Source organism: Zalophus californianus, chromosome 5, assembly GCF_009762305.2.
Source record: "Zalophus californianus isolate mZalCal1 chromosome 5, mZalCal1.pri.v2, whole genome shotgun sequence".
In the NCBI taxonomy this organism is placed as follows: Eukaryota; Metazoa; Chordata; class Mammalia; order Carnivora; family Otariidae; genus Zalophus; species Zalophus californianus.
The window spans coordinates 146,378,954-146,401,657 of NC_045599.1; the positions used below are offsets into that span (position 1 = coordinate 146,378,954).

Below are 22,704 nucleotides of genomic sequence, written 5' to 3' on the forward strand. Positions count from 1 at the left end.
GGTGAACACACACGGGCTGAGTCTCAGGGACCCTCCTTTGTTCTGTGGGCCTTTCGCCTTTTTCCTGAAATCCTGTGCTTTTTCTACATACGTCCCAGTATAATGAAAGCAGGTCAGGATGGAGCCTGAGGCAGGGTCTTGGATATAAAGGGGGTACCCAAGGAACTTGGTTTAAGCAAACACTCTGAAAGAGCAGGAAATCCTGAAGCTGGGTTTTGAGGACTACCTACTTTTCTTCTTCCCCACTTTAGGGACCCGGAATTCTGAGACTCCTCTTTGCTTCTCATCGGGATTTTGGACTACACTCATCTTGGGGGAGAGGAAAAGAGCTTCGTCTTCCCTTTTTTATTTTTATTTTTTGGCTTGGTGAATAATTATTGTCTGTATCTGAAAAATCTTCAGAGAAAATTGTGGCTTGGTTTATTAGCTCTCAGCAGCCTGCTCCTGAGCTCTAAGGAAGCTTGCCTTCTGAGCTACCCAATCTTTCTTCTGGGTAAGAGCCATTTGGGGACGGTTCCCCCTCTTGTTTTTAACTTCTTTCTTAGGCTTCTTCTCATGGACTGGATTCTCCCGTGGCAGCGTGAGCTTTCTTCTATGTCTCCTCCCCCATGTCTGGAGTTACCTTGTTCTTTGTGTATTGAGAGACTTGTTTCTTGTAAGCATCTTCATCTTCTTCCATGAGGCAACGCATATAATCTGCAATGTTCTGACCCATGATGTGCTTCCGATGTCCTTCTGCATTGAATACCTTGCTTTCCCAGTCATAACCAGGGAATCGTTAGACACCATGAGGGATAGACAGGCCTCTGTCCACAGCTCCAAAACATTATTCCCAGTTGCAGTTCTGGCGAGCTCTGCATCCAAAAACAGTGGAGGGGGGCGGGGCGCCTGGGTGGCTCAGTCGGTTAAGCATTTGACTTAGGCTCAGGTCATGATCTCGGGGTCCTGGAATGGAGCCTCGTGTTGGGCTCTGCACTCAGCAGGGAGTCTGCTTCAGGATTCTCCCTCTCCCTCTGCCCCTCCCCACCGCTCATGTGCTCTCTCTTTCAAATATATAAATAAAAAATCTTTAAGAAAAATAGCAGGCGAGGCCACCAGGTTGACCATCAGTGCTGTCCACATTGTATGCATCTCCACTCACCTCCACTTGGCCTTTATAGATCTCGTCCATTTCAAACCTACTGAGAAGCCAGCAGCGGGCCGGTATAATATGCCGCAGCGTGACTCGTCAGGCCAGCCTTCACACTGTACTTTGGGGGTGCATGAGCCTGAGCTGCACAGACTATCATGTCTGCTTCTCTAGGGATGTAAGCGATCTGACAGATGATGTCTCTGTTGGTCACCCGAACTACCCTCCTGTACTTAGGTGTGCTAGACTGATTTCGATCTTGAATTACCAAGCGTTTCCAAGCATAGTTATCAGTTTTACTCTCTCCTCTTCTAAATTTCACCTGGTATCTCTCTCTTTTTTTAAGATTTTATTTATTTATTTGACAGCGAGAGAGGGAACACAAGCAGGAGGAGTGGAGAGGGAGAAACAGGCTCCCTGCTGGGCAGGGAGCCTGATTTGAGGCTCCATCCCGGGGCTCCAGGATCATGACCTGAGCCGAAGGCAGATGCTTAACGACTGAGCCACCTAAGCGCCCCTCACCTGATATCTCTTGAAGTGAGCCTTATTCTTGACAACTTTAACAAGACCCATCCTGTGGAACAGAGACTGGCGTCCATGCCTCACCCCTTATTTGGGGTTGGCGGCTTAATATGTAGGGTCAGCCAGGGAGAAGCAGTTCTGTGTTGAAATTGTTTTTTGTACAGCCCATCTTCCCGTGCTGCAACCTTGAATGTGACCTCCTGGCTTTGGGGGGTTTCTTCTGGCGACTCCATGGGGGGTGGAGGGAGCCGTCTTTAGCTTTAGGGGCTTCCCCAGAGCTGAAGAAACTTGCCCTGTATCTTCCCCCATGAAGCTTACAGGCGCAGGCACTGCCAGAACAGACCTACGCCTGTTTGGTCATGTGAGTCTCTTGGGTTCTTCTTGGTTGATTCGCGTAGCAGCTAGAGAAGTCTGAGGCAGCTCAGGGCCTTGGCATTGTGCTTCTTGGTTTTTGTGATAGCAATTCTCAAACCAGTTTCAGTCCCACACAAGACCTTTATTGAAATAGCCTTAATTTGCCAGCAGGTCCCAAAGTGTTCATTAAGCTGTTCTGTGAGCCTAATGGAGTCCCAGCTCCTGCCCCTGAGGTGTTCTGACTCCCCACTGGGCAGAAGGAGGTTTGAGGCAAATGCCAAGGGTGTGGAGGCGCATGCTCTCGCCCTGACAGCCAGCATCAGACAAACAAAATCCTCCAAGTCCAAGGCCTTACCGTGGGTGGGGGGTGGTTTAGGGCTGTTGTCACACATCTTCCCCCAAGGGAAAGGGTTCGGGCATCGATGGATTCTTGTACCCTCTTCCTGTAGGATGTTTTAAAAAATATTTCAGCCAATCCGTGTAGCTTGAATACTTTTAATGTCACCATGGAGAGCTTATGTCTAGCAGCCATCGTGATGATTAATAGGTCACTAATTGCACTTACGGGAGCCATTTTTGATATTCCATAAGCCTTGTTTGATGACAACTGAAATGCCTGCAGTTACCAGCCCCGTGTCTGGGCTTCCTGCACAGAACACCAGCGGTCCACCTGGAGATCTGCTCTCTTGACCCTCGGGCCTGAGCTCGGAACATCTCTGCTGCCCACTGGATTGCACCCAAAGCAAATGGCAGTCCAGGCAGCGAGAGCCACGGGCAGCACGGCAGACCTCAGAAGCTGGCTGGGGCTGCCGTTGCTCTGGTGATGGCTGGACCTCATTGGACATTCCTGATCCCAATGATGAGAGGCCAATGCAGAATGTCTTGACATAAGAGCCTCAGTTTCCCAGGTATCTAGAGAGGGTCTGTCCAGGTGGGTAGATGAGGGTTGGAGTTAGGTCATCTCACAGCTGCCCCAAACTGTGCTCTTGTCCTCTAGCTCTGCCCCCCAGATGGCCATCCAGGAGCTGTGAGCAGGGTGCTACTTCAGAGCTGCCTGCCCAGGTCTCCCTTCACTGCCTGGACCATAGGACTTGGTCTTGGTGTGTCCCGTTGGGGGCTCTCGTCCTCCCTGCGTCACTCTTATAGATAGATCCTGAGGAAGTCCTCGTTTTTTATGAGCCCCACCTTTCTGCTCTGCATGATAGCCATTTGTACCAATGCAATTTACAGATGAGTTTGATGAACTTCAGTTCCTTGAAAATTTTCACTTAACATGTTATTTATGAGACCAGTATCAGTGCCTGTGGATTGATGGTAGTTGGGGTAGTGTATCAGGGTGGCTGAGTACCCGGGCTCTGGGGTCAGGCAGGTCTGACTCTGGCTTGGCCACTCCTGTGCTGTGTTGAGCCACATATTTGACATTCCTGTGCTTCTGTTACTTTATCCTAGAAGGTGGATAAGGTGGTACTTGCCTCCCAGGATCGTTGGGGGGTTACATGAGTTAACCTACGTGACTGTCCACTCCCCAGCAAACTAAATTGAATGGATTTATGGTGAGATTTAAATAGTAATCTTTTCTGGAATTCTTTTTGTTGACCACATGATTTGGGGTAGAGAGTTTCGGGAAGGTGGATGAATGGGAAGAACGCACTGGAAGTGGCAGCAAGAGACACCTTGTCAAGAAGCGCCAAGGGCAGCCATGAATTTTCAAGCCATTGGTGAGTGGCTTCTTTCTCAGCATCTTTATCTGAGTTTTACTTTGCTAAGTACCGTCCATCAATTTTTGAATATCTCCGTTATTTGAGGTTGTTCATTCAAGGCAAAATGCTGAAAGTAAAAGCGAAATCAAGGAGAACCCCGGGGCTTTGAAGGCTTTTCTTAACTTCTGGCCATTTTCCACCTTTAAAAGCACTGACTTTACTTTTACAAGAGTCTGTAGAATAATCTAACAGAAAATGGAAACCAAGAGCACAGTCTTTCCCTTAAATATTTTATATTGCATTTGGATGTGCATTTTTCAAAGATCATTTCCTTGACATTTTCTGGGGGTATATTTCTTGGGAAATAAAATAAGTATGTTTGGCTGATGCTCATACCAATTTATTTAGAGCTATAAATAAGATAAAGATGCCTCCTGTCATTTGTACTAGAAAATATAAGGATCAGAGGAATATCTTAGGAGGACAGGGCAAAAGATTAATAAGACTGTTCAGATTGTGCCGAGGTTGGCTAATGCTTTAACCCGGTTTAGTGGATCCTCATGTGAATTACTCCTGAGAAGAATGGTGTTGGAGATCCTTATGGCCCAAGTGCAGGCCAGAGACACGGTGCCCCTGGCCACATTCTTCATTAGGGGCTGCTGAGTGGCAGAATCCAGATTTCCTAGTTTTTCAATCTGTGCATGCCGTGTAGATTCTCTGGGGTTCCCAGATCATTCCGAGTGCTTTTCTGAGGCTGGGAATGACCCTTCACAGGTAAGAAATTTGCATGCAAGCCCCCCAGGAAGGAATAGGAGAGGAACGAACTGGCCGCCTTCTCCCAGGAAGGAATCTGTTCTCACACTGAATTTGTTGACTCATTGCTTTGCTGCTGTGGGAGATAAGATGGCAGTGGCTTCCCTGGGGGTGGAGGATGGGGCAAACTGGAATATGCAAGACCCATAGGACCAAGTGTGCAACTTTAGGGGAAGTAAAGGCAGAGGTTAGAAAGCACAGGAGATTGAGAGACGAGGCACCCAAGTTTGGGTTGGACAGGACAGGAGGTGGGGAGGCAAAGGGGCCAGGGCTGGGGTCCAAAGGAAGGGAAGATGTTACCTAGGTGTTGGGGAGGGCAGGGCATTGGGTAGGATAAAGGAAAGCACTTTGAGAGACAGCGGAGGATGAGTGACTCCGCCTGACCCTAAGGGGGTGCTGGTTGTGGGCAGGTAGGGAAGAGAAGGTTCGTTGGTGGGCTGTCCTCTGGCTGTAGTCCCCAATCCCAGGAATTCAGGTTTGGAAAATAACAGGAAGCAGTAGGTGATTTTAAAAATAAACCAAATCAGGGGTGCCTGGCTGGCTTTGTCAGTAGAGCATGTGACTCTTGATCTCAGGGTCTTGAGTTTGAGCCCCACATTGGGCTTGGAGCCTACTTAAGAAGAATAAGTAAATTTTGAAAAGTTAAAAAAATAAAATAGATCAGAAAGGAAATACTCAGAGGAATATAATCTTCTGAAGCACTCTTTTGTAAATCCCTTTAAAAACCAAAGAATATCCTTTATCATGTAAATGCAGTGAAAATAGTAACTTTTGACTTCAACGATCCTCTGAGTTCAAATTTTGTACATTGTTTTCCTGAATTAGGTGAAGTGCAACTCCATTTCTCTTATCCCATCACCGAAATAATGCCATCCTGAAAGAGAAGCAAAGTATGGCGAGAAAAGGGGGAAATAAATATTCAGTAGAAGAAAGAGCACTGCTATCAGGTACTTATTTTGAGTTTTGTCTCAGAACTGAAAGCAAGGTTTTTATTTATTTCTTCTTTTCATTTTTATGTCAGTATATATAGGGTCCAAGTCACTTCAGAAATTTGGGACATTTTTTATCTGGAATCATTGATGAAGAAGGATGCAGTGGTGGTAGCTAAGGACTCATGGTGAGACTCATGGGATGGCTGGCAGGTGGCTTTCCAGTTCCTGTCCCCTTCTCTTTCTTGCCCAAGAGAGTCCTTTTAAAATCGGAGCTCAGAGTCTGCTTCAGAATCCTTCTTAACACGATGTTCTTGGGCATTCTTCATTGAATTTGCAATCAGCTGGAACCAAGTTGCCTCCTGGCTTTGAGTGTAGGAGTGATTCTCATGCCGTAGCAGGCATCAGAAGCACCTGGAAGACTTTTTCCATCACTGGAATTGGACCGCACCCCTTCTGATTTAGTAGGTCTGAGGTAGGGCCCGAGAATTGGCTGCTGATGCCGCTGGGTGGAGAGAACACTTTGAGACCCGCCATCTTGGATTTTAGAGGAACCATCAATAGGTGGCTGCTTAATGTTCCATTTTCACGGGGATCTGATGGGTGAAAAGAGCAGCTGTTTAGAATTTCCTTACATTTTTCTCTCACTTCCTTGTTCTCTGTAGTTCTTCTCTTGATTCCTTAATTAGAATGCTTTACAAACCAATGACCTTAAGCAAGAAAATGTCATAGTCCAGAATCACTTGCTTTTTGACATTCCAGTGACCATAGCACCTTAGCTGAAATACAAATTAATGTTTTAGAATATGAAATGAGCAGCTTCTGAGTATAAGAAGAGCTGATGGGTTGACAGAATATACCAAAGAAGAATGTGCTGGAAGTTTATGGAAAGTCTCAATTTTCACTCCAGGTCAAGGGTTTGTACCAGTGGTGATGTGGCTGGTGACTGGGAGTTGAGATGATGTTTGAAAGAGTGACAAAGGAGACTGTTGCTGTAACAAAGCACCCTAAAACTGGGTGGCTCCAACAGGAGAAAGGTATCGTGTCGGGGATCAGGAGCCTGGAATGTGGAGGTCAAGGGTCAGCATGGCTGGTTCTTCCAAGGCTGTGGGGGAACCTCTGCCTGCGCCCCGCCACTTCTGGTGGTCTGCTCAGCTTGTGGAAGCATCACCCCCTCCTCTGACTTTATTTTTTTTTCCAGTTTTATCGAAATATAATTAACAGAAAATTGTAAGATCTTTAAAGTGTACACTGTGATGACTTGATACACATATACATTGAAAGAATTCCCCCCATTGGCTTGATTAACATCTAACATCCAACACCTCCCCTATTTTGTGTATGAGAGAACACTTAAGTTCTCTTACAGCAAATTTCACTTATATAGTATGGTGTTGTCAGCTGTCGTCACCATGCGACACGAGACCCTCAGACCTTCTCACAGCTGGGAGTTTGTACCCTTTGACCAACCTCTCCCTATTTCCCCAGCCTCCCAGCCCCTAGCGATCACTTTTGTGCTCTGTTTCTATGAGTTTGACATTTATTTTTTTCGATTCCACATATAAGTGATTCCATGTAGTATCTGTCTTTCTCTGACTCTTTGTCTTCACATGGGCTTCTCCCTGTATGCATGTCTGTGTGTCCCAATTTCCCCCTTTTATAATAAGGACACCAGTCATATTGGATTAGGGCCCACCCTAATGGCTTCATCTTAACAGTTTACATCTGTAATGACTCTATTTCTAAATAAGGTCACATTCAGAGGTGCTGGGGGCTAGGATCTCAACATAAGAATTTTTGAGAGACACAGTTCAATGCCTAACAGTGACCCTGAGCTAGTTACTGCTCAAGCTGTCTTCAGGAGGCCTGACCACAATGAGAAGAAGCCTGCAGGGGTGGGGGCTCTAGGCCACCCTCCCCGCACCGCCCTGGCGATTGGCCAAAGATGCCACAGAACGTGTCTGGGGACATGTTCGTGACCATAAAATACCCTACTACATGGGAAACCTACACCGCCTTGTGTTCTTGCTTTGTACGTTGAATTGTTGAACTTTGAGATTATACCATTGCAAACCGGAAGATCGGTTACTAAGCTTGAAGAAGCACCGCTTTTACAAAGGTGGGACCTTGTTATAACTGATCCTGCAATTAAGGAATCCTATTAACCCTTGACTCCCAGACAAAGGCTTGAATCTTCTGAGACCAGCTATCTGCCAGCCGTCTGCCAAGGACAGTGCAAGTAGTAAATATGTCAGTGTCCGTGTGGCCTCTGACGAGCCGCTCTGGTGCGCGGTGGGCCTGCCAAGGCCAGTTACACGGCTTGTATTTTGATCTGAGGAGCTCTTGCTTAGCTTGATGTGGGGAACATTTCTCTCTATCTGTCAAGAGTATTACCTTGTTCATTAATGTGTCACTAAAATTTAAAATGCCACCTTTCTGCTTCTCAGGTAATTCTTGCAGATGGGTTCAAGGCATATTGTGAAAAGTATGTTTCTCAGCAGAACTAGACCCACAGACCATTGGTGGGATGTGTGCTTGGGTTTTAACTACCTGTCATCCTTGGATAACTAATTTACCTGCAGTGGGCTTGCTTCTTTGCAGTTTCCCCTTTGCAAGGCTTTTTGCTTAATTTCCACATCTGGATTTCTCTGTACTCATTCCTTCCACGAGTGACGATTCCTGGGAGGAAAATTGTGTTGCTTTTGTTATTTTAGCACCTTTTCTCTGTTGCCGTGGTCGTTTGCTCTTTTCCCCTTCCTGGGGTACCATCACCCCTGGGCAGCTAGTGCATGAAGAAACCCCACAGCGGGGCATTAAGGGACATGGCTTGAGGTTCAGTGAGAAATGGGGAGTTGTTGACATGTGGCTCTGGTCTTTCTTTTTCCCTCTTTTGTTGGAATATTAGTTTCATGTTTCTTTTTTTTTTAAAGATTTTATTTATTTAATTGACAGAGAGAGAGAGAGAGAGACAGTGAGAAGAGGGAACACAACAAGCAGGGGGAGTGGGAGAGGGAGAAGCAGGCTTCCCGTCGAGCAGTGAGCCCGATGTGGGGCTCGATCCCAGGACCCTGCGATCATGACCTGAGCCGAAGGCAGTCGCCCAACCAACTGAGCCACCCAGGCACCTGAGTTTCGTGTTTCTTAATAGACTCTTTAAAAGAAATTCGGAAGATAGAGTAAGGACGTCTTCTGCAGTCCTTCTATTTCTAATTTTGTGATGACTTCGTAGGGGTTCTAGGTTGGCCCAACTTTTTTTTTTTTTTTATAAATCCTTTCATCGTATCATTTGGAAGCACATTGGAAGTTCTGATGAGGAGATGACACACTGTGGAAACAGTGCTTTACAGAAACGACTCCTAAACATATGCACACATAGGATGGGTTTGGACACAAGTCATTCTTTCAGACAAAATGGCACAGAGGGTAGCATTCAGGGTTCTTATGTCCAGGTGTGCTAGCCATACTCACCTCATCTGTAACTACTTTGCTTTACTGTTTTGCTTGTTTTTATAAGAATTCTTTTTAGGGACGCCTGGGTGGCCCAGGTCATGATCCCGGGGTCCTGGGATCGAGTCCCACATCGGGCTCCTTGCTCAGTGGGGAGCCTACTTCTCCCTCTGCCTGCTCCCCCTGCTTGTGCTCTCTCTCTCTCTCTCTCTCCTTCTGACAAAAAAATAAATCTTTTTTTTAAATTCTTTTTAGAAGTATCCATAAAAGTGTGGAAATAAACAAGATCAACCCAATGAGAACAAAAACAGCCTATTGATTCCTGATTTGCTATAGCCAGGGAGTCAGCCACCATCACTTGTGTTTGGCAGAGACTCAAAGCCAACCCATTGAGGGGTGGGAAAGATTTACAGGGAAAATAGGGATGGCTCAGGGGCGCCCTGACTGGAGGCAGTTGGAGTGGGCCAACTGGAGGCAAGGCATTCTATGTTGTTGGTTAGGGGTGAGCCTTTGACTGGTTTGGTTGGTCCTAAGTTGAAAGTGGCAAAAAATTAGGGAAGCTGCCAGTTATTAATCAAGTCCTGGCCATTTTGGACTGATTGTTACAGAAGTCATTGTTTGGCTTCCTGGATGGCATGGTTATTAAAGATAGTGGTTGACTCCCTACAAGTCTGACTTACAAAGAGCAGGCTAGCTTCCTGGGCTGGTTACTGGGTTAGTTTCTTGGGCTGGTTGCTGCAGAGTTCTATTTTTATACATATACTCAGGTCATTGTCTGTTTATATATTCAGTCTCTCAAAAGCAATCATCGCGAGCAATCAACACTAGTTGTGTGTCAGTTACCTTTATTAAAATACAGCTGGGCCCTATTATCCCTCCTTTTTCCACCAGACCATTTTAGATATATCTGGAGTGAAAGACAGTCCACAGAAATTCATATACATTACGTAAGCTGGTTACTCCTTAACAGTGAGATTAGTTCTGTGCCTAGAATTGCATTATGTAAAAGGGATATTTATCAATATATATATATATAGTATAATTATCATTCTTAGAAAGCAAAATAAGTCAATCAGAGAAAGACAATTATATGATTTCACTCATACGTGAAATTTAAGAAACAAGATAGAGGATCACAGGGGAAGGGAGGGAAAAAATAAAACAAGACGAAATCAGAGAGGGAGCCAAACCATAAGAGACCTTAATCATAAGAAACAAACAGGGTTGCTGGAGGAATGTGGGTGGGGGCCTGGGGTAACTGGGGGATGGGCATTAAGGAGGGCACATGATGTGATGAGCACTGGGTGTTATACGCAACTGATGAATCACTAAACTTTACCTCTGAAACTAACAATACACTATATGTTAATTAATTGAATTTGAATTGAAAAAAAGAAATGGAATTTTTTAAAGGGAAAGTATTTAAGATACTAATATACAAATAATTATATAATGATAATTCAGTTGTAAATTAATTTTGACACCCTTTTTACTCTTCACTATTAATTTAAATACCATTTAATAAACGTCCTCCTCCGGCACTTTGGTTTGAAGAGGAGTGACTCACATGTGTTACTTTAAGTATTTAGGGTTTTCTTGTAGGATACGCAGACACAGGAGCCTGGGAGAGGCCACACCTCACCCTGACGGTAGGCATGTCAGTCCTTCCCTCTTTTGTCCACCCACTGGGCCACTCTCACTCTCTTTTGGGGGCTTATTAAGTATTCAGCCTTTGTAATTTTATGTCACTAGCTCCCGGGTCTCCCCCAGGCCCAGAAGTCCTGGCAAACGTTACACTCTGTAGTGTGTGTTGTGAAAACAGCATGTGTTAACTTCTTCCAACCATCCACTTCCATCTCCAGATTGCATTTTACTGTCCTTTGAACTCACCGTCCTCCCCAAGTCCCCTGCTGCTGAGATTCTGGCTCAGGTCGCTGGTCAGCCGGCTGATTGGCTGTCCCTGGGCCAGGTGTTCACTGGCTTGATTGAGTTCTGCCCAGTGGAGGAGTGTGGGAAAGTACATTCAAGGTAATTTCTTCCCTAACTTCCTTGTCCAAAGGGACTGTAGATCCCAAGACTTGTGCTAGAATCTGCAACTCAGAAGGAGAGGACGCGGCGTCATCCTGAAGCATGTGGGCTGGATCCAGGAAGAAGAGAAATAAGGATGCCTTTCAGGTCTGGAAAATAAGCAGTGCAGATTCAGGCTCTGTGCTTGATGAGAGCTGGAATCTGGCAAAGGAAGTGATGTCCTGCACCTCCATTCCTGTTCTCCGTAAGATGCTCAAAGAAATGACTCTGGATTCTTGCAAAAGTGGATAGACGAGCTCTAAAGATTCTTACGAACCCGGATAGGAGGGCACACGGGCGTGTGCATGAAATAGCGAAGAACCTTTAAAAGGGAAATTGCCAGGCTGTTGGCCTTTAAATTAAGGGGTGCTTGGAGCTTTAAGGGGTGGACATTAGAGTTGAGGGACATTTCTTCATTTTGATAAGTGATTATAGACCTTAGATTTGTGATTACTAGGTAATCTCTAGAGAACGACTCCCACGTTCATAGTGGGTTTGTTCTTTCCGCCCTTCCTTCGTGGCAGAGCTCGGCCAAGTCTCAAGAGATCTGATACTTCAGTTCTGGTTCATTTGTGGCACCTTATCATAGCTGAGCTACTCAACAGAATAGCTGTTTTCCCAACAACTCATCCATATTTAAATCACTTCCTGAAACTTCCCTCAGCATAAGCCTCTCTTCCGTCATTATAACACACAATTTAAATTTAAACACTAATGTTCTTAGCCGATCATCCTCCTAAGACACATGCAGGATAATTGGTTGCGGGCTATCCTCTCGTGACTTTTGGTAAATTGGGAGAATACCTTAAAATCAGCCATAGGTGAGCACAGAAATTCCCAGATGGAGTAAATAAGCTGTTCTTGTCACGTGTGTTCTCTCCGCCCGTTTGAATTGTGCTGCTGGTGGCGCCGGCGTTGGCAGCAGAAAGAAATACGATGTTCAGCTAATGGCTTGAGAAGGGGAGGGAAGGACTCGGGGTTACCTGTGGCATATCCTATTTTGAGCTGAGCCAAAGGAGATTAATACTGTCACTTGCTTGATTAGCATTGCCACTTGCCGGGCTCTCGACTTTGAAATGTATCAATTCCGAGAGAACAGCTCGAATCGCAGTTGTCTTGTCCACGCTTGCAACTAACCTTATAAAATCCCACGGCAGTGGGCTGACTGGAGGCGGGGGCTGAGCCTTGGCAAAGCCTGGCTTGTTTTTTGTTATGACAAGGCCTTTCAAAATAATGCCAAATTGCTTAAGATTGAGCCTGCAAAGTAATTGGTATTTTGTATCTCCCGTGCAAGCCCCCTTTTAGCAAAGAGTTCTAGAGCAAACTTGCATCCTTAAATCTATTCAGATGTGTACATGCATTTATTCGTGTAAGTGTCAGGGAATTTCTTGTTAAGATAACCTTCCTAAGTATATCATTGTGATGTGAATTGGTAATGTGTTCCTATAGTCGTGAATCGTCTGTGCTTGGGTTTTAAATGCTCAATGCACTGTCTCACTTGGCTGGGAATTATCTAGGGTCAGGTGCTCCGAGGGTCAAAGCATGGGTTTCACCACTTACAGGGAAAGTGTTTTTGCACCCCGATCTGCTGATAGAGAGTTCTACATGTCAAGTTTCTATTCCTAGCTCTGCGGATCCACTTCCCTGCGTGTGTGGCAGGCAGAGAACCTGGTAGGTCCCTGAGCTCTGGAGCGGACAGAGCCTGAGTTCCAACCCTAGTTCGGGCACCTACCGGGAGCAACCATCTTCTATGTTCAAAAAGCCTTGCGGGGCGAATTGGAGTAAAGTATAAACATTGTCATTGAAAAGTAGAATATGAATTTTAAAAACCTTTTGATATCTAGTGCCAAATTTTCCTTTGCAAGCTTATGTGAATTTTATCCTCCCACCATGCTTGTTCTGAAATTCACGGGATATTATCATTTAGATAATCCTACCCAGTGTATAGGAAAATTGTTTTGTTATTGTTCTAACGTGTGTTTCTTTGATGACTGATGAGGTGAAACACATTTTTTTTTCATGTTTATTGCTTTCTGCGGTTTCTTTTTTGAATTGCCTGTGAATGTAGGTCCTCTTGTTTGAGCTCTCCTCTTAATACAATGAAATGATAATATGAATGATAAAGACACTGTACTTCTTTTGGAAGTTATACCAATATTGCCATAGCTCTTTTTTGAAATTTTTAAAGGATTTTATTTATTTGTCAGAGAGAGAGAGAGAGCACAAGCGGGGGAGCGGCATACAGAGGGAGAGGGAGAAGCAAGCTCCCCACTGGGCAAGGAGCCCGATGTGGGGCTTGATTCCAGGACCCTGGGATCATGACCTGAGCTGAAAGCAGACGTTTAACCGACTGAGCCACCCAGGTGCCCCAACTGTAGCTCTTTTTTAAAAATGCTGGCTCCAAAATATGTTGTATGGACCTGGTGTCTCTGCACCCTACACTGTGCAAACCTATCCTTTTGCATGCAGGGGTTCTTCTCAGATTTGATTGTTCTCTTTCTGTGCCACGGATAGTTTCACAGATGATTCCTTTCTCCCTTTTCTTCTTATTTGGTCGTCTATCCAAATCTTCACTGCTTCCTGTTAAAACCACCCTTTCCTGGCCTTCCGCAGATTAGGGCGGTCCAGGCAATCATCCTCTTCCCTGGCCAAGATCTGGGCGCTCCATTTCCCAGGCAGCCCCACTCACCAGGGTCAGACTCAGTGTTGGTGTCACGGGCAGATGGAGAGTGATTTCATTGGGTCTGACAGGAGGTCATGGGTGTGGGGAAGCATTTATTCCTTCAACCATTCAGTAAATATGGTTGAGGGATTGCCATGTTCCAAGCACTGTTCTAAGTGCTGTGGGTACAGCAGTGAATGGAGTGGGTAAAATCCTCCGCCTCCATCACTGCCACTACCTGAACGTGTAGATATCAGAGGGGGTGCATGCTATGGAGAGGGCTGGGGGTAGGTGCCAGGGTGAGGAGGAGTGTCATGGCTCTGTGTGAGGTGCTCAGGGAAAGCCTCCACGAGCAGATGGGACCTGAGGGAGATGAGGGAAGGAAAGAATGTTCCAGGTAGACGGAGAAATAGGTGCCAAACCTCTGAGTGGGGTGCACACAGGGGACAGCCAAGGAAGACTGAGGAATGGGAGTGGAAGGCTGTGAGGTCAGACGGGGCCAGGGAACCAGACCATGGGAGGCCTTGTTGCCGTTGGATGGCGTCTGGCCTTTCCTCTGTCTGAGATGGGACCTCAGTGGAGGGTGAGCAAAAGAGCGATGTGCCTTCAGTTGATTTTTAAAGAGAAGCCTTGGATTACTGTGCTGAGAATCGATTGTTGGGGGAAAAGGATCTAGGGTGGAAGTAGGGAGACCAGGTAGGAGGCTACTACACTGAGCCAGGCAAAGGATGATGGAGGCTGGAAGCAGGACGGGACAGTGCGTGTCGGGGGAGGCGGTCAGACTGCTTGGTAGGGTTCAGAGATTTGCTGCTGGATCAAATGAGGTGTGTAGATGAGTTTGCTAGGGCTGCCGTAACAGAGGACCACAAACTGAATTACTTAAACAACATAAATGTATTGTCTCCCCAGTCCGGAGACTAGAAGTCCAAGATCAAAGTGTCAGCAGGGTGGGTTCCTGATGAGGGCTGTGAAGGAGAATCCGTTCCCTGCCTGGTTCCTAGCTTCATGTGGTTTGTTGTCAATGTTTGGTGTAACTTGGCCAAAGCATCACCCCGATCTCCTTTATCTTCACCTGGCTTTCTCTCTGTGTCCAAATGCCCCCATTAATAAGGATACCAGCCGTATAGGATTAGAAGCCTACCCCCCCCCCCCCCGTCCTACCTCATCAAACTTAATTGATCACATCTGCAAGGGTCCAGTTTCTAAATGAGATCACACTCTGAGGGGCAGGGGGTTAGGACTTGAACACATGTTTTTTTTTGGTGGGGACACAATTCAGTCTCTAACAGGCTGTGAGGAAGTGAGATGAGTCCCGTTTCAATCCAAGGCTTCTGGTTGGATCAACAGGAAGAATGGAGTTGCACTTTGAGATAGGAAATCTGTGGGAGAAGCAGATCTTGGGAGAAGGATGAGGAACGGGGCCTCGGATGCTGAGTTTGAGGTGCTCCTGAAGCAGGTGCTCATTTGGGGCCCTCAGGTCAAGCTACTCAGTGCCTGGCTTCCGTGGGGATCTCTATGGGCCTGGGGCGTGTGCGGGGGCAGGGCCTGGGCTGGAGGCCGGTGCAGGCTGGTCCAGGTGAGCAGCTGCTCTCCCAGTGCGACAGAAAAGCACAGCCATTGTCCATGACCACGGTGTGGAACAGGCTGGAGAGGACTGCCCTGAGCCAGGGCTGCAGCTCCTGTCCCCCGTGAGCTAAGCAGCTCTGAGAAGACCAGACACGGAAGGTTTTTCAGAATCTTCATTATCCAGCAGTGGGCCACATGTACCCAGCTACACCTGGAATCACTTTAGAATCTGCTGTCCCCTTCCATTCCTTTTCTATAATCCTGTCGCCACTTCTTTGGTGGGAATCTTCCTTTTCTACAATATTCTACCATAAGGTCATCTAACAGTTGTCCGGAACTCTGATCTCTGTTTTCACTGGCAGACAAAACAAGGTGGACGAGATCGCCGTGAGTACCATTACTGCTGTTGTGTTGGTGCGAACCAATAAAAACAGACCTACAGCCCTGACTGTGTCTAGAATGATGGGTCCTGGTTCTAGTTACAGCCCGAAGGCTCTGCTGACCACAGGGTTCCCAAGAGCACTTGTGCTTTCCACATTTTGGAATTTTCCCATCCATGTTCACTAAATTCATATTCATGTTCTCTAAACTCTGGAATATCTTCCAAGTAAAAGCAGAGAGAACTACGTATCGCACCAAACATAAAAATTACCACACAGCAGCTCTGTAGTCTTTATCAGTGAGTTTGACTGTGGTTTGGCTCACAGATTCCCTCTTTTTAGCATGGATTGCATGCTACCTGATGTGATATGTCCACGTCCCTCATTTGTGTTTTCTGCTGCGGGTACTTTGAGCTCAGTCTTGAGTATATGAAATATGAAAGAAGACCTAAATTTAGTGATTTTCTCTGCTTATTCTAACAAAGACCCAACTCACAGGGGTGTTTTTAAAATCCAGCTGTCTTGAGTACTTTATCTTGCCGGACCGTGGGAAGGAACATTTTGGCTTGGAAAAGCGCAAGGGCTGAATCAGAAAACACTGTGAATTGCTTAGGAACAAACGATTTCCCACATTCCACAGGAGAAAAGATCACATGAAGTCCAAATTAACCTCTTATGCACAGATTCAAACGTTAATTTTGTCCTTGGGCAATTGGTGGTCATTCCCTCGTGGTCCTCCGTGAGAGTCCTAAAGGGGATTCTGTATGGCGCCGCACCTTGCCAGCCCCACATTATTTTGCTATAACCAAATTCATCGTAGTCTGAACTTGATGGTTATACCAAATATATTTTTTCTGAGCTCTGTTATTGATTTCTAACAATGGCATAGAGGTCTGCATATTCCAACTCCTTTAAGACGTGTTCAAACCTGTACAAGTTTACAGCCCAATATATTGTTGATTTTTGTAAATCTTTCATATATGCTTGAGAAGAATTTGTGTCTCCTATTTTCTGGGTGCAATATTCTTTACAGGTAGCTTTAATAAATCTTACTGAGTACAGTTTTCAAGTCTGTTATAGCTTAATTATATTATACCCTTGATTAGGCTATTTCATATATATATTTGACTTAATTGCTAAAAGGAGTATGAAAATTTTTCATATAATTGTTGATTTGAATTTTCTCTTATAGTCCTGGCATTTTGGCTTTGTCTATTTTTTTCAGGTGTGTACAAGTTTCAAATTGTTTTATCTTCCTGGTAAATTAAAATGTTATTTTCACTCCCCATTTAGAAATGACTTTTACCTTGGGGTTTACATAGCAAATCATATAAATTCATCTCTGTGTGTGTGTGTGTGTGTCTGTATCTATGTATCTAACTATGAATCATTTTATCTGTCTGTCTAATCTATCGTCTACCTAATTTATAAAATACCTAACAGACTGGGGCACCTGGGTGGCTCAGTCAGTTAAGCTTCTGCCTTCAGCTCAGGCCCTGATCTCAGGGTCCTGAGATCGAGCCCGGCATTGGGCTTCCTGCTCAGTGGGGAGTCTGCTTCTCCCCCTCCCTTTGCCCCTCCCCCTGCTTGTTCTCTCTTTCTCTCTCTCTCTCTCAAATGAATAAATAAAATCTTAAAAAAAAATACCCAACGGAGTGATACCAGCTTTCTTATATTACGATCTTCCTGGCCTCTCTCCTTTCATCCTTTCTCTTTGAACCTTCCCGTATTCTTTCAATATATATGCGACTTTTGTAAACTATGTGCAGTTTGGATATTTTAATCCAATTTGATCATCTTTGCCTTTAAACTGGAACACTTAGTCCATTGACATTTTCGGAATATGTATCCGGACTCATATCTACCATATGCTTTTGTTTTTATTATTTGTTTCTACTTGTTTCTGGCTTTCCCCCCTCATTCCATTTTTCCTTACCACTAGTTTGCAAGTTCTATACTCTTCCAATTCTTTTAACATTGACTTTTGACATTGTAACATGCATGCTGAAATTAATTCTCTGGCTTCTCTGGCTCCCTCTTTTCCTCCCCCCCTTCCCCTTTGGAGAAGTTTAACTTTTTTGCTCTTTCTGAGTACTCTTAAAAGATGTGTTTATGTTTATTCAGCAGTTTTAGTTGTGTTGATGGGAGTCAGCCAGGGTCTTTTATACTGAGGAAATGCAAATCCTAAATGGATTCTATTTGTTATTTAAAATACAATTTTTATTATTGCAAATGCAGTAAAGGAACTTTCTAGGGAGTTAGAAAATGCAGATAAATACAAAGATAAAAACACTTGATGCCTATCATTCAGAGATGAGCACTGTTAATACCTTGCGATATCTAGTTTCATGTGTAGACGGTGGATATCTGTGTGTGCTCTTTAAACCTACAGCAAAGTCATACTGCCCGTGCTAAAAAGGAAGGTGATTGTTTGCAGTTGGTAATTGCCACCTTTCCATGTCCATCCATTTTATTTTAGCCACAGCCTCGACTCAGATTTCTCTGCTCGTCCTTAAACGTCCATTTCAGCCGGTTTGTTCCAACCTAGGACCTTGCCCCGAGATCGCTGCATCTCCTTCACTTAGGGAAAGCTTCCTCTTTGTTTTTATGACCGTGACCGTGGAGCCGGCCCGGCCAGCTTTCCTGCAAGATGCCCACCTTCTGGGTTTGTCGCATTTGTCTCTCATGGTGTCATGAAAGTCGATCCTCTCTCCCTTCTGTTGCTTACAACCTGGAAGCTAGTTCTCTAGGATTAGTGGCTCCAAGTCACACAGTTCTTTATTAGGAACCATCTTCGGTGATGTCATGCGCCTCACATTGCGCCGGGGCACTCTATCTGATGACACCATTAGTGAGCTTGGCCACTAGGTTAGGATGGTGTTAGCCTGATGCATCCAATCAAATCATTGATATTTCTCCTTGACGTTCACAAATAATCTGTGTAGTGCTATCTTGGCGTGGTAGAAATATCCAGTTTATACCAATCATACACCTGATAATTTTTACATCATTTGAACATCCTTGCCTGGGCTAGTGGCTTCCTGAAGTTTTGCAGAATGCTGATTTCCCAATTCCATTATTCCTCCTCAGTGTTATCAGCATTTCTCTGTAAAGCGGAGCTTTCCTCCATCAACCAGATAATTGATTTCTCAAACATACCATTTTTCCTGGGAAGGCTGGATAAAGGCTTAATTCTTCCATTTTAATTACCGGTTTTCAAAGTAAGTCACAGCAGATTATGACATAAGAAATTTTTCTTGATCTCTCTCTTTTTTAGTATTATTATGGACTTACCTGTGGTCACTGATTCTTTGTGCTTTAATACACTCTCATCAATATTTTTTGTTGTTGTTGCTTCAATTGTCATCACTTTGTACAGTGGAGGCTTCCAGGCCATGTCAAGGCTCAAAACTAGAAAGTATATTTTACATTTCGTCAAAACTAAAGGCATCATTCTGCTTCCTCTTGTAAGGATACACATGATTGCATTTTGGGCCTGCCTGGATGATATAGGCTAATCTCCCCATCTCAAGATCCTTAACTCGATCACCTCTGCAAAGTAATTTTTTTTTTTTTTCCATTTAAGGTAACGTGCACAGGTTCCAGGGAGTAAGTTGTGGTTGACTTCTGGAGGGCATTCTTCAACCTACAACAGTCACTACCCTACTTTCTTATTACTTGATCATACAGTACAAAGTGAACGGCTTTCAGATAACTATGCATATATGTTTACAAAGTATAAAGATACTAAGTGAAGCTTAACTTTAATATGTCACTTTTTTTTGTCCTTAAAATTAAACCATTAAGGAAGTGGCTTCAGAGTGCTGTGTTACAAACTCACTTGAGAAAAATCCTTTCTCTGTGTTTAGGTTTCTTCGTCTCAGTTTGCCTTCAGTTGCAGGGATCCAAAAAAATCAGTTATCTCAAAAAAAAGAAACTGACGGTTGCTGAAAGGGAGGTGGGTGGGGGGATGCGGTAACTGGGGGATGGGCATTAAGGAGGGCACGTGATGTGATGAGCCCTGGGTGTTATATGCAACTGAGGAATCATTGAACATTACATTAGAAACTATTGTATGTTGGCTAACTGAATTTAAATTAAAAAAATGAAAAAAAAAGGGAAAACTTAGATAATATATTTCATGGTTCCAGGTGTCCTTCACCAGGTCACGAACTGGGGGGCAGAGTCATGTGTAGGTCAGCTGGGCCTGCGATAAGAGACAGGATCTTCCCCTCTTTGGACTCGGTGGGTGCTCTGCCTCTGCACAGCTGTGGGGGCTCCTTCCTGCCCCCCCCCCCCACTGTGCTCACCCGCCTTTATGCTCAGCGCCATCTGTTTTCTCCCCTTTCCGTCCTTTCCAGAACTTTTTACTTCCTTACTTCCTTCTAAACCTTTCTGTCCATTCTCCGGCATGTACTTTTTTTTTTTAATTTTTTATTGTTATGTTAATCACCATATATTACATCATTAGTTTTTGGTGCAGTGTCTGGCATGTACTTTTCCCCAGTCTCTCTTCAGCCCCTACTCTACCTAATTTGTACGATTTCTGCCAAGATGCTGGGAGTGGGGTGAGAGGGGGTGAGAGAGCATGTGGAACTGGGGTCTTCTACTAGGGTGCCCGTGGTTTGTTCACCTTCCAAGTCATCTGGCGCTGAGGACAGGAGGGAGTGAGGCCTATATTGGATCAGTAACCTCAGAAAAACGCCCTTATGTTCTGTAAACATATCTGCCTGTGCTTTTGTATTTTCTACTGCTTTATTTGTTCTTATGGTTCTGTTAAATATCCGTTGGAGAAATATCAAACTTGAATCAGCTGAATCAAGGAAGAAAGAGTGAAATCATATGATAGTTGTCTTTCTCTGGTTGACTTATTTTGCTTTGCATATTACACTCTAGTTTCATCCATGTCATTGCAAATGGTAAGATTTCTTTCTTTCTTTTTTTTTTTTTTGCTGGCTAAGTAATACATGTGGAATTTAAGAAATAAAAGAGAGGATCATAGGGGAAGGGAGAGAAAAATAAAATAAGATGGAATCAGAGAGGGAGACAAACTGTTTCTATAGGAAACAAAGTGAGGGTTGCTGGAGGGGAGGGGGGTGGGGGATGGGGTAACCGGGTGATGGACATTAAGGAGGACCTGTGATGTGATGAGCACTGGATGTTATATGCAGCTGATGAATCACTAAACTCTAACTCTGAAACTAATTAAAAAAAAAAAGGAAAAAAGAGATCCTTCCTTCTAGAGAGATCAGGATGTCCCTAGAGGCCATGCATGATCCTTGAATGACCATCTTCTAGCTGCAAAACTCAGTTTGGGGGCGCCTGGGTGGCTCAGTCGTTAAGCGTCTGCCTTCGGCTCAGGTCATGATCCCAGGGTCCTGGGATCGGGCCCCGCATCGGGCTCCCTGCTCCACGGGAAGCCTGCTTCTCCCTCTCCCACTCCCCCTGCTTGTGTTCCCTCTCTAGCTGTGTCTCTCTCTGTCAAATAAATAAATAAAATCTTTAACAACAACAACAAAAAGAATAGTGATCCCTTATAAAAAAAAAAACTCAGATAGTTTGTACAGCGAGGACAAAGGAAATGAGCAGAAATTTTGAGAGTGAGGCAGCTTGGACAGGAGTGAGAATCTTTAATTTCGGTCTTCGTAACCCAGAGTGTTTCTTTACGCTGCTATTTTGCACACGTGGTACTGAATCTTTTCTTAAAAGCACAGGCAAATGAAGGCAACCTAGAAACGTCTGTGCATCTGAATTTGTTGACTTTGCATCTTGGTTCAACAAACCGAAGTCTTCCTGGGGGATGGAATATAATTCAAACCCTTTTTCTCCAGCTTGTCTTGATTGTATGACTTGGTAAAGGAAATAAGACTACTACAAGGATAGGATAATTTATGTTATGGGAACTCTGGTTATTACAGAGACATTCTTGAAATTACACTGTTGCTGCTTTTAAATATTAATTCTGTTTCCTGAAAGAATGAGCTAAAGAATTCAAGCAATTCTAAAGCCCATGGAGGGGAGACTAAGTTCCCAAGAAAAGAAATTGCTACAAGGTGAAATATGCAGTTTGACAGCATGCATACATTACATTGTTATAAATGCTTCAGACTGTTTAGCATCAAACCGTAGGATGTGTTGTGACAGAGCGTAGTAGTTTTGAAGATGTGACAAGTGATTAATGTAGTACTTAGTGGGATAGTTTCTAAGAAATGAATTAGATTTCTTGGATATGGAAGTGGTTGAAGGTGTATATTAACTATTTCAGTTCATCAGGGTGGCATTTATCACATTGGAGGAATGATGGAATAAGATTCATTTTAGAGTTTAGAGAATTAGAATTCCAAGATAAGTTTGATTGGAATGATTTCAGGAATCACCAGATTATTAGGAATGCATGATCAAAACAAATTGGGGCAGCTGCCTGGGTGACAGTAATCTTTAGAGTCATTTCTAAGCCACCCCTTCTTTTTTTAACGTTTTTATTTAAATTCCAGCTAGTTAACATACAGTGTAATATTAGTTTCAGGTGTACAGTAGAGTGATTCAGCACTTCATACAACACCCGGTGCTCATCACGACAAGTGCACCCCTTCATCCCCAACACCTGTTTACCCCACACCCGCCCCTCTGGTCACCAGCAGTTTGTTCTCTAGAGTTAAGAGTCTGTTTCTTGGTTTGTCTCTCTCTCTTTTTTCCCCTTTACTAGTTTGTTTTGTATGTTAACTTCCACGTATGAGTGAAATCATATGGTATTTGTTTTTCTCTGACTTACTTCTCTTGGCATAATACACTCTACATCCATCCACGTTGTTGCAACTGGCAAGATTTCATTCTTTTTTGTGGCTGAGTAATATTCCATTGTATGTACATGTGTGTGTGTGTGTGTGTACACATACAGTGGAATGTGTATACATATATACGTATATGTATATATATGTGTGTGTGTGTATACACACACACACATAGACATACAGTGGAATGGTATTCTTTATCTTCTTTATCCTTTCATCAGTTGATGGATGTTTGGGCTTTTTCCATAATCTGGCTATTGTAGATAATGCTGCTATAAACATCGGCATGCATGTATCCCTTTGAATTAGTGTTCTTGTATTCTTTGGGTAAATACCTAGTAGGG

General features: G+C 44.3%; 1 pseudogene; it reads right to left on the bottom strand.

The window, feature by feature from the left end:
- Positions 1-423: 423 nt before the first annotated feature.
- On the bottom strand, positions 424-1,717 carry LOC113929386 (annotated as a pseudogene).
- Between the last annotated feature and the right edge of the window lie 20,987 nt (positions 1,718-22,704).